The sequence below is a fragment of the Corythoichthys intestinalis genome, chromosome 4 (genome assembly GCF_030265065.1).
Source record: "Corythoichthys intestinalis isolate RoL2023-P3 chromosome 4, ASM3026506v1, whole genome shotgun sequence".
NCBI lineage: Eukaryota > Metazoa > Chordata > Actinopteri > Syngnathiformes > Syngnathidae > Corythoichthys > Corythoichthys intestinalis.
Genome location: NC_080398.1, coordinates 25,045,738 through 25,061,817, shown reverse-complemented (window position 1 = coordinate 25,061,817; position 16,080 = coordinate 25,045,738).

Genomic DNA, 16,080 nt, shown 5'->3' with positions numbered 1-16,080 from the left:
ATGCAATTTCTGTTGAGGAATAAATGAGGACACCCCCACATTCAATTCCACTTAAATTGGCTAAAATCACGAACGAGTGTATCACATCAGGTGCACATGATTAGAACACCATTACCCGGTGTTTTGAAGGAGGCTTGCCTTATTTAAACCTTACATTTAGTTTTGTGGGCCCCTGACTGTTAAAGTGAGAGAAAACACCATGGTGAGATCAAAGGAGCTGTCTGAGGCCGTCAGAAAGAAGATTGTAGACGCTTATGAGTCTGGTAAGGGATTTCAAAAGATCTCAAAAGAATATAAAATCAGCCATTCCACTGTCTGGAAAATAGTCTACAAGTGGAGGACATTCAAAACAACTGCCAACATGCCCAGGTCTGGCCGTCCAAGCAAGTTCACCCCGAGAGCAGACCGCGAGATGCTAAAACACGTCTCCAAAACTCCTAAAATGTCATCACGGTACCTACAGCAGGCTCTTGCTACTCTTGATGTGAAAGTGCATGCCTCTACAATCAGAAAGACTTCACAAGTTTAACCTTCATGGGAGCTCTACAAAGAGGAAACCTTTGCTCTCCAAGAAGAACATGAAGGCCAGACTGAAATTTGCCAGAGTGAATGTAGACAAAGACCAGGACTTCTGGAATTATGTTCTTTGGACAGATGAATCTAAAATTGACTTATTTGGACACCAGAACAGAGACACGTTTGGCGTAAACCTAAGAGAGCATTCCAGGAAAAGAACCTCATACCAACTGTGAAGCATGGTGGTGAAAGTGTCATGGTTTGGGGATGCTTTGCTACAGCAGGGCCTGGCCAGCTCACCATCATAGAATCCACCATGAATTCAATAATGTATCAGAGGGTGCTTGAGGAACATGTGAGATCATCTGTGAAAAAATTAAAGATGAAGCGAACCTGGACCCTGCAACATGACAATGACCCGAAACATACCAGTAAATCCACCAAGGACTGGCTGAAAAGGAAGAAATGGAGAGTCCTTGAATGGCCGGGTCAAAGCCCAGATCTTAATCCCAATGAGATGCTGTGGGGTGACTTGAAACGCAAGAAACCCCTCAAACATCTCACAGCGGAAAGTATTCTGCGTTGAGGAGTGGGGCAAACTTTCTTAACACCGATGCCAAAGACTGGTAGATGGCTACAAAAAGCATCTCACTGTAATTATTTCAGCCAAATGGGGTAACACAAGCTATTAGGTGGTAGGGTGTCCTAACTTTTTCCTCAGTTAGAATATGCATTTTTGTTGATATATTTGGTTTAATAAGTAAAACAATATTCATTTTTTTGTTTACCTGCAACTAAATCGCTTTCCTTTCCAGAGATAAAGAAAAACAAGATCAGACATTGATATGTGAACATTTCTTCATAAAGAACTGAATATTTCATGGGGTAGCCTAATTTTTTCTCATGACTGTATATGTTGAAATGTTCCCCTTCTACTCTAAATGACCCAGTGGTGAACTAAGTCAATTGTTGAAATGTCTTCTGGAAGGCGTTAACCGCTGCTAGTGAAAGTGGCTTGGTACATGCAGCCATTTAATGATCTGGCTCGTGATTGTGACTTCATCAGTATCTTCGTTCCACTTCACTGGCAAACCTATATTGGAACGTTACAACCACCTACTGAACGAATGTTCATTCGGTGCCAGCTCTCTTAGTTCAAATTGATTAGACGTCTACTAGTGACAAAGTCATTCAAATTCGCAGCAGACGTGCACACTTACGCGATACGTGAAATACCGTATTGGCCCGAATATAAGACGGTGTTTTTTGCATTGAAATAAGCCTGAAAAAGAGGGGGTCCTCATATATTCGCAGTCTAGACATTATACCCATTCACGACGCTAGATGGCGCCAGATATCATTGAAGCGATGTTCTGCGATGACAGATCTCAGCTACTCTGCCCATTTTAAACGCTAGATGGCGCCAGATATCATTCAAGCGATGTTCTGTCATGACAGATCTCAGCTACTCTGAAGTTTAACCAATTTGCATTATTTTATTGCAGTGTTTTTCCTTATTCAGATTTGTTTCAAGACTACAGTTACAGTTAGACTTCACTTTGATGGTTAATACAGTTATTGCAATTTTGTTGTTCTATCACAATAGATTGGTTTATTTACATTTCAAAAACCACAAGCCATTCATTTACGAATGTGATTGCACTTTAGTTTACATATATAATAGGGCTGTCGAACGATTAAAATTTTTAATCAGGTTAATAACAGCTTAAAAATTTATTAATCGTAATTAATCGCAATTCAAACTATCTAAAAAATATGCCATATTTTTCCTGTAAATTATTGTTGGAATGGAAAGATAAGACACACGACGGATATATACATTCAATATACTGTACATAAGTACTGTATTTGTTTATTATAACAATAGCGATCCATGAAGAGAAAGACTTAGTTCTTAAAAGATAAATGTTAGTACAAGTTATAGAAATTTTATATTAAAACCCCTCTTAATGTTTTCGTTTTAATAAAATTTGTGAAATTTTCAATCAAAAAATAAACTAGCAGCTCGCCATTGTTGATGTCAATAATTACACAATGCTCATGGTGCTTAAACCCAGAAAATCAGTCGCACCACAGCGCCAGCAGAGGGAGACAAAAAACAAGTGACAAGTGGACATGACACTGTGCTGTCATTTTAATCTGTTTGAGCGGGGCATGTGCGTTAATTGCGCCAAATATTTTAACGTGATTAATTTTAAAAATTAATTACCGCCCGTTAATGCGATAATTTTGACAGCCCTAATATTTAAATCTTCAGATATTAAGATTTGAATGAGACAAAATAACATGCTTTTTCTCTCAAATATATTGTTATAATCATTTGTTTCGGACGTACTGTAATTTTCTGTATAAAAATTAATTTGGTGTTCAAAAAGTCTTTTTTCAAACTTGAGTCTTGAAAAAGAGGGGGTCGTCTTATAATCAGGGCCGTCTTATATTCGGGCCAATACGGTACTTCGCTGGGATCAACCTTGCTAATTCATTTCCTGCTTGCGGATTATTCTCAGTAAAAAGACGACACTAAATGTTTTGGGAGTGGGCAGTATGCTTGGCATGCGATTTTCCGCTGGTTCCCAACATACTGCAAGCTTGGCATTCTGGGAGTGATCTGTGTTGTCTGAATCCTGCGGCCCTGCACAGCTGTCAGAGCGAGACGGGTTGGGCGGGTGTAAATACAGGCTAGCTTTGTGTTGTCCAGTGACAGGCCTCTGAGTTGAAAACTTCCATTTTTAATCTAGCTGTTTCCACTTTGTTCAGATGTTTCGACACGCTGTCAAGAGGCGATAAATTGATGGAGTATTTTCAAAATACTAGGTGGTAAATCACCTGTCGGCAAGCTTTGAAAGGGACTTTCAGCTTAATGTTCAAAGTGAACTGTTGATGCCTACCTGATACCATTTTAAATCATCAGTTTCTTGACAATACAACACGATATTGAGTCCTTGGATAACTATTTGCCGTTTCAATTCAACATGATATTCTGCCCACATTTAGCACAATAAGTTACATTTTCACTTAAGCAATCAAAATGATTTTGATTGATGTTTTGCGTTTCAGTTGCTTAACCCAATGGGTTTCAAACTGGGGAGTGCGGTCCCCTGGAGGGACCAGCGTTATGTTGGTTTTGGCATTACCAAGCATCCTAAAAACACCACCAAATAAGGGCTGTGTGAAAATGTAAACAGTACAGGAATAATTCTATTATTCCTGTTTTGTGCTGATTCCCAAGAAATTATGTTTGCAATTGTATTTATTGGAGAAACTGCGTGTGTGTGTGTGTGTGGGGGGGGGGGGGGGGGGGCAAAAAAAAAGGAACCACTGGTTGAACCAATCTGTTAGGTTTTGTGTTGGTTTTCTCCTAGTGTGACTTGTCCCTGTGATTGCCCATTGATTTCACCTGTTGTACCTGCTCCTAGCGTATCCCTTAGCTGCATCCTCACGTGTTCCTCATTGTGTCGTTAACCCTTTTCTGTGTGTGTGTGTGTATAAAAGCTCCCAGTTTCTTTTCACTCCTTGCTGCGTCATTTTCAATTTGCATGTCCACGTTCATGACAGCGTTTTCCCCAGTTCCTCGTGTTTCTCGTCCTGCTTCTAAAGTAAGTTGATTTGTTAGCCTGACTTTTGTTTGTTAAGACTTTTTGGATTTCCCAGTCATTTTGTCGGTACTTTGTTTTTTGTTGGCATTAATTAAAACATTATTGCACCGCCTTTTTTGCCTCGCTTCCCTTTTCCTGCGTTTGGGTTCGCACACCACCTGCCTGCCCGTTTCCTGACAGAATGACGCAACCACTTGTGGACCCAGCGGGAAATATCCAGCACCGGCGTGCCCGCCGGCGGTTGCCCGCTGTTTCCCCTGATTATTTTTCTTTCCACGCTCCGCTCTCTGTGTCCTGTTCAGAGATCCAAGCCAAAGACTCATACCTGGGATCCCGTTGGGCCATCTATTGGGGACCCCCCCCCGTGGTGGTCTGCGGGTTCGCCCTGGTTCACTGCGGCCTGCTGGGGCTGGCGGTCTGCCGCCCCTGCCAACTGAATGCGCTCGCCAGAAGTCTCGGTGTGGTCGTCAACGATGACAGCGTGCGCCTGTCCCGACTCCGCGGCTTCCCGCGACTCCCCGCAGTCCTGTGCCCGCGCCGACTCCCCGCAGTCCTGTGCCCTCGCCGACTCCCCGACTCCCCGCAGTCCTGTGCCCTCGCCGACTCCCCGCAGTCATGTGCCCGCACCGACTCCCCGCAGTCAAGTGCCCGCGCCGACTCCCCGCAGTCAAGTGCCCGCGCCGACACCCCGCAGTCAAGTGCCCGCGCCAACTCCCCCCGCTGCTGTCCCGCCAGCAGACTCCCCCCAACCCGCTGCTGTCCCGCCAGCAGACTCCGACGACTTGGACGACGACGACTCGGCTCCTGACGCTGTTCTGCCAGCAGACGACTCAGATGCTGTCCCGCCAGCAGACGACAACGACTCAGACGCTGTTCCGCCAGCAGACAACGACGACTCAGACGCTGTTCCGTCAACAGAAGACGACGACGACTCAGACGCTGTTCCGTCAGCAGACGACGACGACTCAGACGCTGTTCCGCCAGCAGACGACGACGACTCAGACGCTGTTCCGCCAGCAGACGACGACGACTCAGATGCTGTTCCGCCAGCAGACGACGACGATTCAGATGCTGTTCCGCCAGCAGACGACGACGACTCAGATGCTGTTCCGCCAGCAGACGACGACGACGACTCAGATGCTGTTCCGCCAGCAGACGACGACGACGACTCAGACGCTGTTCCGCCAGCAGACGACGACGACGACTCTGTTCCTGGTCCTCCCGACGACTCTGTTCCTGGTCCGCCCGACGACTCCGTGCCTGGTCCGCCCGACGACTCCGTGCCTGGTCCGCCCGACGACACCGATGCCGTGCCTGACCTACCGCACGACGACGACGACACTCCTGCTGCTGCTTGTTTTCTGCCATGGCTGGGTGGCATAAGTGATGGGGCCAGTTACCCTTGTCCTAGAAGTCCGCCCCATCGACCTGTGCGGGCGCCCCACGTCTGGCGCCCAAAACGCCCGCCTGATCGACCCGTGCGTGCGCCCCACGTCTGGCGCCCTGGACGCCCTCCCGATTGGCCCTTGCGGTCGGCCCAAATCTGGCGTCCTGGACGCCTGCCTGACTAGCCCCGACGGGCTGATGTTGCTCCCTCCTCCGGGCAACCTTCTGCCCACCGTGTTGGGGATTTTTTTTTTTCTTTGAGGACGTCTGGGATCCGTCCCTTGGGGGGGGGGGGGGGGGGGGGGTACTGTTAGGTTTTGTGTTGGATTTCCCAGTCATTTTGTTGGTACTTTGTTTTATGTTGGCATTAATTCAAACATTATTGCACCGCCTTTTCTGCCTCGCTTCCCTTTTCCTGCGTTTGGGTCCGCACACCACCTGCCTGCCCGTTTCCTGACACAATCAATGTATCTATCCAGATCAATGTATCATTACACAACTAGTTTTAACTAGAGGTTTTAATTGACCAATTTCATGACGATTCTTTGGACAGTACGATATCTGCTGATATTACAAAGTAAGCTCTATTTCAATTCGATCAAAGGTTTTCGATTAACATATTGATCCAGATCAATTTCTCGTACACTCCTACTTCCTACAATTTAAAACAACACTACATAACATTTCAGTTCTGGTCGATTTTAGTGACGCCGGTGGTTCTATCAAATGGATAAGTGACAAGACTTTTGTCAGGGACTGTATAATACTTCCTAGTACACATACAATAACAGGAGGAGCATCTTTATACTGTGACAGCTCGTGTTTCAACGATCACCCAGTGAATTCCACACAGGATCAGACCTGTTCTCTCTATGCTCTGCTGCTTTTCACTAAAAACTCTTTGGGAAAAGTAGGGGAGGGTTTTTGTGAGAAATTGTGACAAACATCCCTCCCCTTAGAAACTCACTTTCTTGAAAAATATGGAAACAGGTCACAGGGAATCGAGGGAGAAAGCAAGAGCTGCAATGTAATAAAAGAAGTGGGGTATAACAGTGCAAAAGACGGTCATAATTTCTACCATGGGATTGGTGGTTGCCGTGGCAACCAACAAAGCAATGCCGGCCGGACAAAGTGCAGAAAAGACACAGGAGGGAGTGAGAAAACACGAGCTTCGCGGAGTCTTTTCTGAGAATATGCGAACATTTGTTCGGTGATTATTGCAATTTCAGCCTTTATCTCTGGCGGATGTTTTTACAATATTTTCAAGGCCAAACATGGTAGACGGTTCAGAATTTAACATTTGATTTCTCATGATTAAAAATTAGGCAGGAATAAGTTAATGACATGCAGAGAAAATTAGGCCAGTTGATTGAATTTCAGGTTTTTATGAATACAGTAATCAGTAATTTGGATTTCATCTTCAGCAGAGGTCTCGAGAATGTGCCACAAAGGCCATTTGAGGTCCATGGGACCGTATTTTGCAGCCCTCTACTTGACATTAGTTGAACTGACAGTCCAAGCTAGTTGTTTTGTAACTCTTAAGAACGGTTTTGTCTTAGTCTCGTTAAACTTTGGTCTCTCATGGCGCGGTCTTTGCACAATGCTACAAGCTAGCATAGCTCAAGTTTATGACTCTTAGCAAAAGACAATTAGTCACAGTCACTTGATTTAAACATAATTCCAAAATGAAGGACAACAAATTAAGTGTACAGCGAACCTTTATATTGTAATTCAATCGGGTTTCATGCGTTCTGTTGGTTTTTGGACAAATTTGTTGAACACTTTTCCGTGTCATACCTAAACACACCGCGTTAGCTTTTTAGTTTTTCTTGCCGTCGAGTAGCCGAGTAGGGCTAGGCTGTGTTACTATTACTGCTCAAGAAAACCACAGCAGATGTTTAGCAAAGTTATTTCAGAATATTTTTATTGTTGACTGACAGGAAGTGAAAATATTGGCTGTATTACGAGCTTGGAAACACACATCTCTCTCCTTCCATTGTTGTCTTAGTTATATGTCTATGCAGGGTAGGATTTTTTGAAGCTGTGGTGTTGGTGGGCTACATCGGAGATGGACAGTCCCAACATGTGGTGCCGCGGCGCAATTGCTTCATATCATAACAAATGAGAATTTTTTTCACATTAATTATTTTTCCAAGAACTATGACAAATATCTTGAAATATTTCATTTGCCAGGCTAATGTCATAGCTGTCAGCTATGAAACATGTACATAAAATGCGTAGCTGATTACAGCTACTTACATCTCATAGTCCTTTTTTTCCCTTTTCAAATAGTGCATCAATAATGAGCTACAGTGGGGCAAATACTGTAAGTATTTAGCCAACCACTTTTGGCCCATTCCTCCATGCAGATCTCCTCTAGAGCAGTGATGTTTTGGGGCTGTCGTTGGGCAACACGGACTTTCAACTCCCTCCACAGATTTTCTATGGGGTTGAGATCTGGAGACTGGCTAGGCCACTCCAGGACCTTGAAATGCTTCTTACGAAGCCACTCCTTTGTTGCCCTGGCTGTGTGTTTGGGATCATTGTCATGCTGAAAGACCCAACCACGTCTCATCTTCAATGCCCTTGCTGATAGAAGGAGATTTTCACTCAAAATCTCTCGATACATGGCCCCAATTATTCTTTCCTTTACACAGATCAGTTGTCCTGGTCCCTTTGCAGAAAAACAGCCCCAAAGCATGATGTTTCCACCCCCATGCTTCCCAGTGGGTATGGTGTTCTTCGAATGCACTTCAGTATTCTTTCTCCTCCAAACAAGATAACCTGTGTTTCTACCAAAAAGTTCTATTTTGGTTTCATCTGACCATAACACATTCTCCAAGTACTCTTCTGGATCATCCAAATGCTCTCTAGCGAACTGCAGACGGTCCTGGACGTGTACTTTCTTCAGCAAGGGGACACGTCCTGCAGTGCAGGATTTGAGTCCCTGGCGGCGCATTGTGTTACTGATAGTAGCCTTTGTTACTGTGGCCCCATCTCTCTGTAGGTCATTCAGTAGGTCCCCCCGTGTGGTTCTGGGATTTTTGCTCACAGCTCTTTGGTCTTGGCCATAATGGAGTTTGGAGTGTGACTGACTGAGGGTTGTGGACAGGTGTCTTTTATACCATTAATGAGTTAAAACAGGTGCCATAAATACAGGTAACGAGTGGAGCCTCGTTAGACCTCGTTAGAAGAAGTTAGACCTCTTTGACAGCCAGAAATCTTGCTTGTTTGTAGGTGACAAATTACTTATTTTCCACTCTAATTTGGAAATAAATTCTTTAAAAATCAAACAATTTGATTCTGTTTTTTTTCCCATGTAGACAATTACAGGTCTCTTTAATATTTTCAAGTAGCAGAACTTGCACAATTGGTGGTTGACTAAATACCTATTTGCCCCACTGTATATATTTTTTCATTTAGACGTTGTACAGCCCGAAACAGTGTGTTTCCTTGTGCACTGCCCGACAGCCCGCTAATACTGAATGTACTTCAATAAAACCAAACCAGTATTTTAAACAGCCTTGTGCATAGACTTCACTACCAGTTGACGGGACACGGGGCTCGGGGCCGATCCGTAGGGGGCTTATTTTCAAAAACTTAAAATTCAACTATTTTCAAAAACAAAGCCGCTATCAACTTAAAACCAAAACAGGCGCCTCCCATAGGCATATATGAGTCTCCATTAGCAGCGACATAAAAAAATTCAAAGTCGTTCCCGAATAAAATCCCGAATAATTATTAAAAAAATTTTTTTCAACGGCTAATAAATGTCTCAATTTTCACATCAGAAACCTAATATTTGAGGAAAGCAAGCAAAATCATCTTAATTTTACTCAGCAAAAGCTAAATTTGCATTTTTCGATATACAACCACAACTTATTTAGGTTCATTTCCGCTATTGTGTAGAGATCCAACATGATGGCTGTCACAAAACAAAGAGTTTTTAAAGTTGAAAATTCTTGTAAATAATTGTTTAAATTGCGGAATTTTTATAGATATGAACGTAAAACAGTCCAGATTATTGGTTTAAGAAAAAAAAACGGGGAGTTATCGTTCATTTTACCTAAATATTTCAAGCAAAAGTTATGGTATTGTGTAATCCAAGACGGCGGCCGTCACAAAACAAAGAGCTTTTTAAGTTGAAAATTCGTGTAAATAAATGCTTAAATCGCGGAATTAATAAAGAGATGAACGTAAAACAGTCTAGATTCTTGGTTAAAAGCAAAAAAAAAAACAAAAAAACAAAAAAAAAAAAAACAGGCAGTTATCTTTCATTTTACGTAAATATTTCAAGCAAAAGTTACGGTATTGTGTAATCCAACATGGTGGCCGTCACAAAACAAAGCGCTTTTTAAGTTGAAAATTCTTGTAAATAAATGCTTAAATTGCGGTATTTCTATATATGTATATGAATGTAAAACATTGTAGATTCTTGTTTAAAAGCAAAAAAAGGCAGTTATCATTCATTTTACATAAATATTTCAAGCCAAAGTTACACTAATTTTATCCATTGATTTTTTTTGTGAAAAGTGCATGCATGGTGCTATTTAATATAATAATTACCTTGAATCCTCAACGAAATCACTCCTGAGACACTCCTGCCTGCTTGTATGCATTAAAACCTTCGTCCTATTTCCACCTAAATCCGGCATTACAACGCAGCGTTTTTGAGTTTATCACAGTGAAAGCCAACTCTACGTTCTGCCTGGGTCGGCCTCCTACGGGAAGGCATGATGCAATGTCTGTGGGAGCTGTCTTGTCAACTGATGGTGGAGTCTATAATTGGTGTTAAGGAAGTTGGGGTCAATTTTGGGAGATTTTCCTGAGTGATTATCCGGTTTACTCATGGGGCTGTTGCCCACTGATAGCTCTGAAACCTGAAGGATCTGAAGAAAATATATGAGTTCATAAATTAATACTGGAAGTATGCGAACAAAAATGAAAATGAATTCATTTTGGAACATCATTTCTCAGTCCAAACCCAATCAAGATCTAATTGTCCAACTCATTTGAGACATACTTTTACATATTTTTTCAGCTAGCCAAACATGTGTTATTCATAAATACTGGATTAATCTGGACTTTTTCCCATTCGAGTGAAATCATACGAGGTAGAAAAACAATAATGGAATGCACCGACTGAACAGTCAATCACATTGCTCTGATGTCATCCCAGACAGTCACGACCACTGGGGGGGGCATATTTGTATGGTATTCAACGGTTGCTATGATACTACAATATGTTAAAACAGTATTTTATTTTTATTAAAACAACCTCCCCAAACTTTTTCCTGTGAGGGCCACATAACTTTTCCCTTCTCTGATGATGGGCGGGGGTCAGTTTGTAACAGAAAAGGTGTGACGATTGCAGGAGTGCCAAAATGTAAACATTTATTATTTTTCAGAAAGCCACAATCAAATAACTCTTTATGGATTCTTCACGGAACAAAAGTAAATAAAATATAATAATAATAATATAATATAATAATAAATAATAATAACACTATTAATTAAATAGATAATAACCACATAACCCTCTCTGGATTCTTCACAGAAAAAGCCAGCAAATAAATAACACTATTGAAAAGAAGAAAAAAAAACAATTTTTTTGTTCAGGGGGCCGGCCCAAATGTGGAGGTGGGCCGTTGCCGGCCCGCGGGCCGTAGTTTGTGGACCCCTGCTCTACCTCATCACTGTGATAGATTTATACACAGCATATAGTAATAAAGTGCTGTTTTTCGATTTTTTATTTTTATTTTTTTACTTTTTGATGTTATGATGCCTGTTTGGACTTCAGTGCTTGAGTTGATGCAGTGGAAAATAATGGCCACCCTGAAGTGGATATTGATTGGCTATTTGGCTATCATTACCTACACTCAAATACACCAGAATGTTCATGGTTCAGACTGTACCTGTAAAAGTCTGTTCAAAACATTCTCAAGCAATTTTCGGGTTAGGTATAAATCTTCTGAGTTATCACGATAATGTATTGACTTAAAATGAAAATACACAAGTTAAAGGAGCTATCTCAACAATTTTTAGGTTTGAATAATAAATAATTAGGTCTCTTATTTTAAATCTTGTAAAGCGACACTAGGTAACTGTTCAACCTTTAGAAAATATTTTCATAACATTTGTGATATTATGTCGACTGACAACTAGTTGAATGACACCTCTTTTATATCTTGAGGTGGTCTGTATCGCTTTCACCGGCACTAATAAACCATTCACTCCCAGCCATTTTCATCGGTGCAACCCCCTTTGCTCCCTTCCGTTTTACTGGATTTTGACTGATTTTGCGAGGCCCGCAGAAAATTCTGTTTATTGCTATATAAACATGGAATCCATCAAAAGAAAGATTAGGCTCTCTTCTTTCAGCAGGGAAAAAAAAGTAAGTTCATATCTTTTTTCCATTCTTTAGAAATCAGCATTAGAAAATAGCTTAGTTTGAGCAATTGTCCAATTTCTGTTGAAAAAACAGAAATTGAGCTTTTTGTAAAAGCATACATTTCACACATAACTTTGACTTTAACACAGCTATTTTTTGCTTTAGTTACATCCCAAACTTCTGAATAATGATTTCCTTTTACAAATTAACATAAACAACAAGACAAATAGAGCTTTTAATTAGAGATGTCCCAATCGATCGGCATCCTGATCGATCGGGTCCGATTACGTCATTTTCAAAGTATCGGAATTGGCAAAAAAATATCGGCCATGCCTTTTTTCAATATATATATATATACTTTTTAATTAAATAGTTTTGTAATTGTATTTAACGTTACAAACATAATATGTTACACTCATCCAGAGTCTTTAGTTTAGGCTTAAGGTAGGGTTATCAAATTTATGCTGATAACGGCGGTAATTAATTTTTAAAGAAATGTATCACGTTAAAATACAGTATTTAACGCAATTAATGCATCCGTTGCATGACCCACTCACGCGTTGTCGCGCTCAATTTGTAATGGCGCCGTTTTACCTATATAGAGGGATAAAAGGTAGTGTAAAATGAGTAGAGTGAATTTTGGCAGCCTTTGGAGCCTTTTTTAAAATTGGCTAAAGCCTTACAATCCCTCGCCCTACGATTAGAAATATCATGGGAAGCAATGTGGGGAAGCAAGGTAGCAATTGATCTTTTTCTTAACACCTTATGTTATTCCCCAACGCAGATAAGATATATCAATTGGTAGCACTACGCACAGTCATGGTTCCACTTCCCATTGTGCATTTGGGCATGGCTACTGTATCATTTACCGAAAGCTCAACAAATACACTAGATGGCAATATTTAGTCACAATTTACAAAGTCACAGGTCTTTCTATCCATGGATCCCTCTCACAGAAAGAATGTTAATGATGTAAATGCCGTCTTGAGGATTTATTGTCATAATAAACAAATACAGTACTTATGTACTGTATGTTGAATGTATATATTCGTCCTAGTTTTATTCATTTTTTTCTTAATGCATTGCCAAAATGTATATGATTAGGAAAAATTATCGGGAATGATTGGAATTGAATCAGGAGCAAAAAAAAGAAATCGGATCGGGAAATATCAGGATCAGCAGATGCTCAAACTAAAACGATCGGGATTGGATCGGGAGCAAAAAAACATGATCGGAACAACTGTACTTTCAATAGCGAAGTAACAATTTATTTACACATAACTAACTGAGAGATGACGCTGTTGTGGCCGCGACAAATTTTCCCTCATCGCCACTTGTCTCATAAAGATGGATTTTTTTTTGTCTTTGCGGGGTCTGCTCGGCGAGCAGCACGGACTCAATGGCATCGTCCGCTGCACTGGTGGTCCCAGTCGTTCTGCTGGGTCGTCCAGCGCCTGGCATCCCGGGCATCTTCTAGGTTATTCTCCATTCGGTCGTTTTCCGCTGGTGCCCCGGCTGTGCGGCCCGGCCGTTCATTGCCGTTGAATCGGGTTGCAGGTCTTACCAAATGCGCCACTGCCCTCCAGTAGCCAGTTGTATTGCTTCAAAATGGATTTTCAGCGCTGTGCTTTGGAGCTAAATTAAGTCAGAACCCAGAAATGTCTCATGTAAAAAAAAAAAAAAAACAGTAAAAGACATATAAATACATCTTTGGGACACTGAAACACTTAAAAACAAATCGTATTTATACGTTTTTGGGAGCAAATGAGTTAACTTTGAGCAAAAAAAAAAATATATATATATATATATATATATATATACAAATGTGCTGACTGCTTTCCGGCAAACGTCACTTCGCCCTTTCCCTATTCATTGTAAAGACGGAAGTCGAGGCGAACGTTGTCGCGTGAATACTGCAAAGATGAGGCAAAATGATTTGTCTGTGAAGAAAAAAATGAGGCTACCAGGATATACAAAATAAACATTGGCCTGGCTTTCACTCCATAGCGTGAACCCCTCCCCCCCTTAACTGAGTGAGTTTGGGTGTTGTGAGGGTTAGCCACACTAAGCCACACGGTTGCTAACCATCATATGCTATATTTTAGCCACAACTGGATTCATTACCTTATTACTATTCGTCCTTCACACAGCCACTGGAAGCAGAAATGTTGTTTAGGCAGGCGACCGGGAGATTGATTTTTGATTCATTGATGATTTTAAGACACTGTTCGGGTGGGCGCTGGTTCTCATGGGAAACGCATCGCTGGTGCTCAAGGGAAACGCAGTCGTCAAGGCAGAACACTTCCACTTTCATCCACCGTCGCCGCTAAAATCGACCTAATTGAAAAGTTGCAGTGTTGATTTAACATCACTGGTTTGAAGGAGCGTAGTTTTCGTCAATAATGACGATAACGAAAATATTTAGTCAACGAACAATTTTTTTCACGACGATGACGTCACGATGACGCGCTGCAAACGTGTCTTGGGAAACTAAAACATAACGAGATGGATGCCGGTTGTTGTCTGACAACATGAGAACGAGATGAAAATTTGCCATAGTTTCAGTAAGAAATTCACTACGTGTGGTATTTTCTTATTGTATGTGTAGTTAGAATGCATCGAGCAGTGTTTGGTCGAGTCACTCATGTGATGTGCTGCGCCTCCAAAACAACACGTGCCTGTGCCCATTCCAGGCTCATTTTGTGAAACATACTGTATGTGTCAGGTGCTGCTTGGTAAGTTTTGCTAATTTAACTTAAATTAGAATCATATTTTGAGACGATTCGACTATATACAACAATTTGGCAAAGCGCAGATGACGAGAAATTAGTCTTTTAATCTGCCGGTTAGCCACGCCTACCATTATAGGGCTCTAGCGTCCCCAGCAGGTGGGTGACGTCAGCGGGAGACGGGGCTCATCAGTTTTACTATTCAGCCCATTGAGTGGGAATTATTCAGAACGAGGAAAACGCGATGAAGACAGCCGCAAAATGTCATTGTTTCAGTCACTCTACTCCAATATTTTTACAGGATATTCTTTTTATCCAAGTATTTTTCCCTAATAGCTAAATAAATGGCTTGAGAAGGACCAGTCAGCCCGTCGAGGAGGAACTATTCACAACGAGGAAAACGCGACGAAGAGAGCTGCTAAATGTCTATTTTTACAGGATATTCTTTTTATCCAAGTATTTTCCCCAATTGCTAAATAAATGGCATGGTCATGACAAATAACAGTCTTGTGCTAAATGGAATATGAAATAATAAAAATGCACTTATTGAGGATGACATGGCAAAATTACTCCATAATGGTCAAAGCTGTCGACTTCACCTTTACTGTCGCACCTCCCGAACGATATCTTGTGACACCTAAATCGGACATATGTCATTTCCCTTCCCCTGCTTCGGAGAATGTAAACAAACCAAGAGGTGTGACAGCTAGCTGACATGCTAACCCGAACCAAGTGATGTGTCAAAGTCTTCGAAGCGGAAAATCACAAATAACTAGCCCGGATTATTTGACATGACGACTGGGTTGTCGATCGCGGATCGTCAAACCGCCCGGCGGAGAGCAATTTACAGTTCGTTCCCCGGAGGAGGGCGGCTGCAGTTGTTGTGCAGCTAACGTGCAGCTAATGAGCACGAGGAGAGCTTTTTATATGCCTATGCCAAATGTAAGTAGTCCTTTATTTAAAGAAAGTTTGTAGTGTTTACTTTGTAATTGCTGTATTCGTATTTGACATAATACAAAACAAGATGTTTACTCACTTCCTCGTAAGTCCAATGGTCCCACAGTAGTCGCCGGGCTTGTTTTGGCCAATATCCATGGTGAATGGGAACCTTTTGAAACACCAAAAAGGTGCACACGCCTCTCCCTCATAAAGCAAGATTTTTTTGCAGCCGTTTGGCTGGCGTGATGCGAAAAATAAACGTATTAATCCGCAAAATCAGCAAAATCCTTAGTCCTCATACACAACAGTACGGCTGTTTAGTGAAGAGGACGCCTTCACCCGTACACGTCACAGCGCCCTCCTCCTCAATGCAAGACCGAAGCCGGAAGTCACTCATTTTCATGGCGCGGGATTCAAGAAACTAAATAAATATAGCGATCGCTTCCCCACACATCCAAGCGGTCCATATCATTCAGGAGCATAAAATACCACGTGTTATATG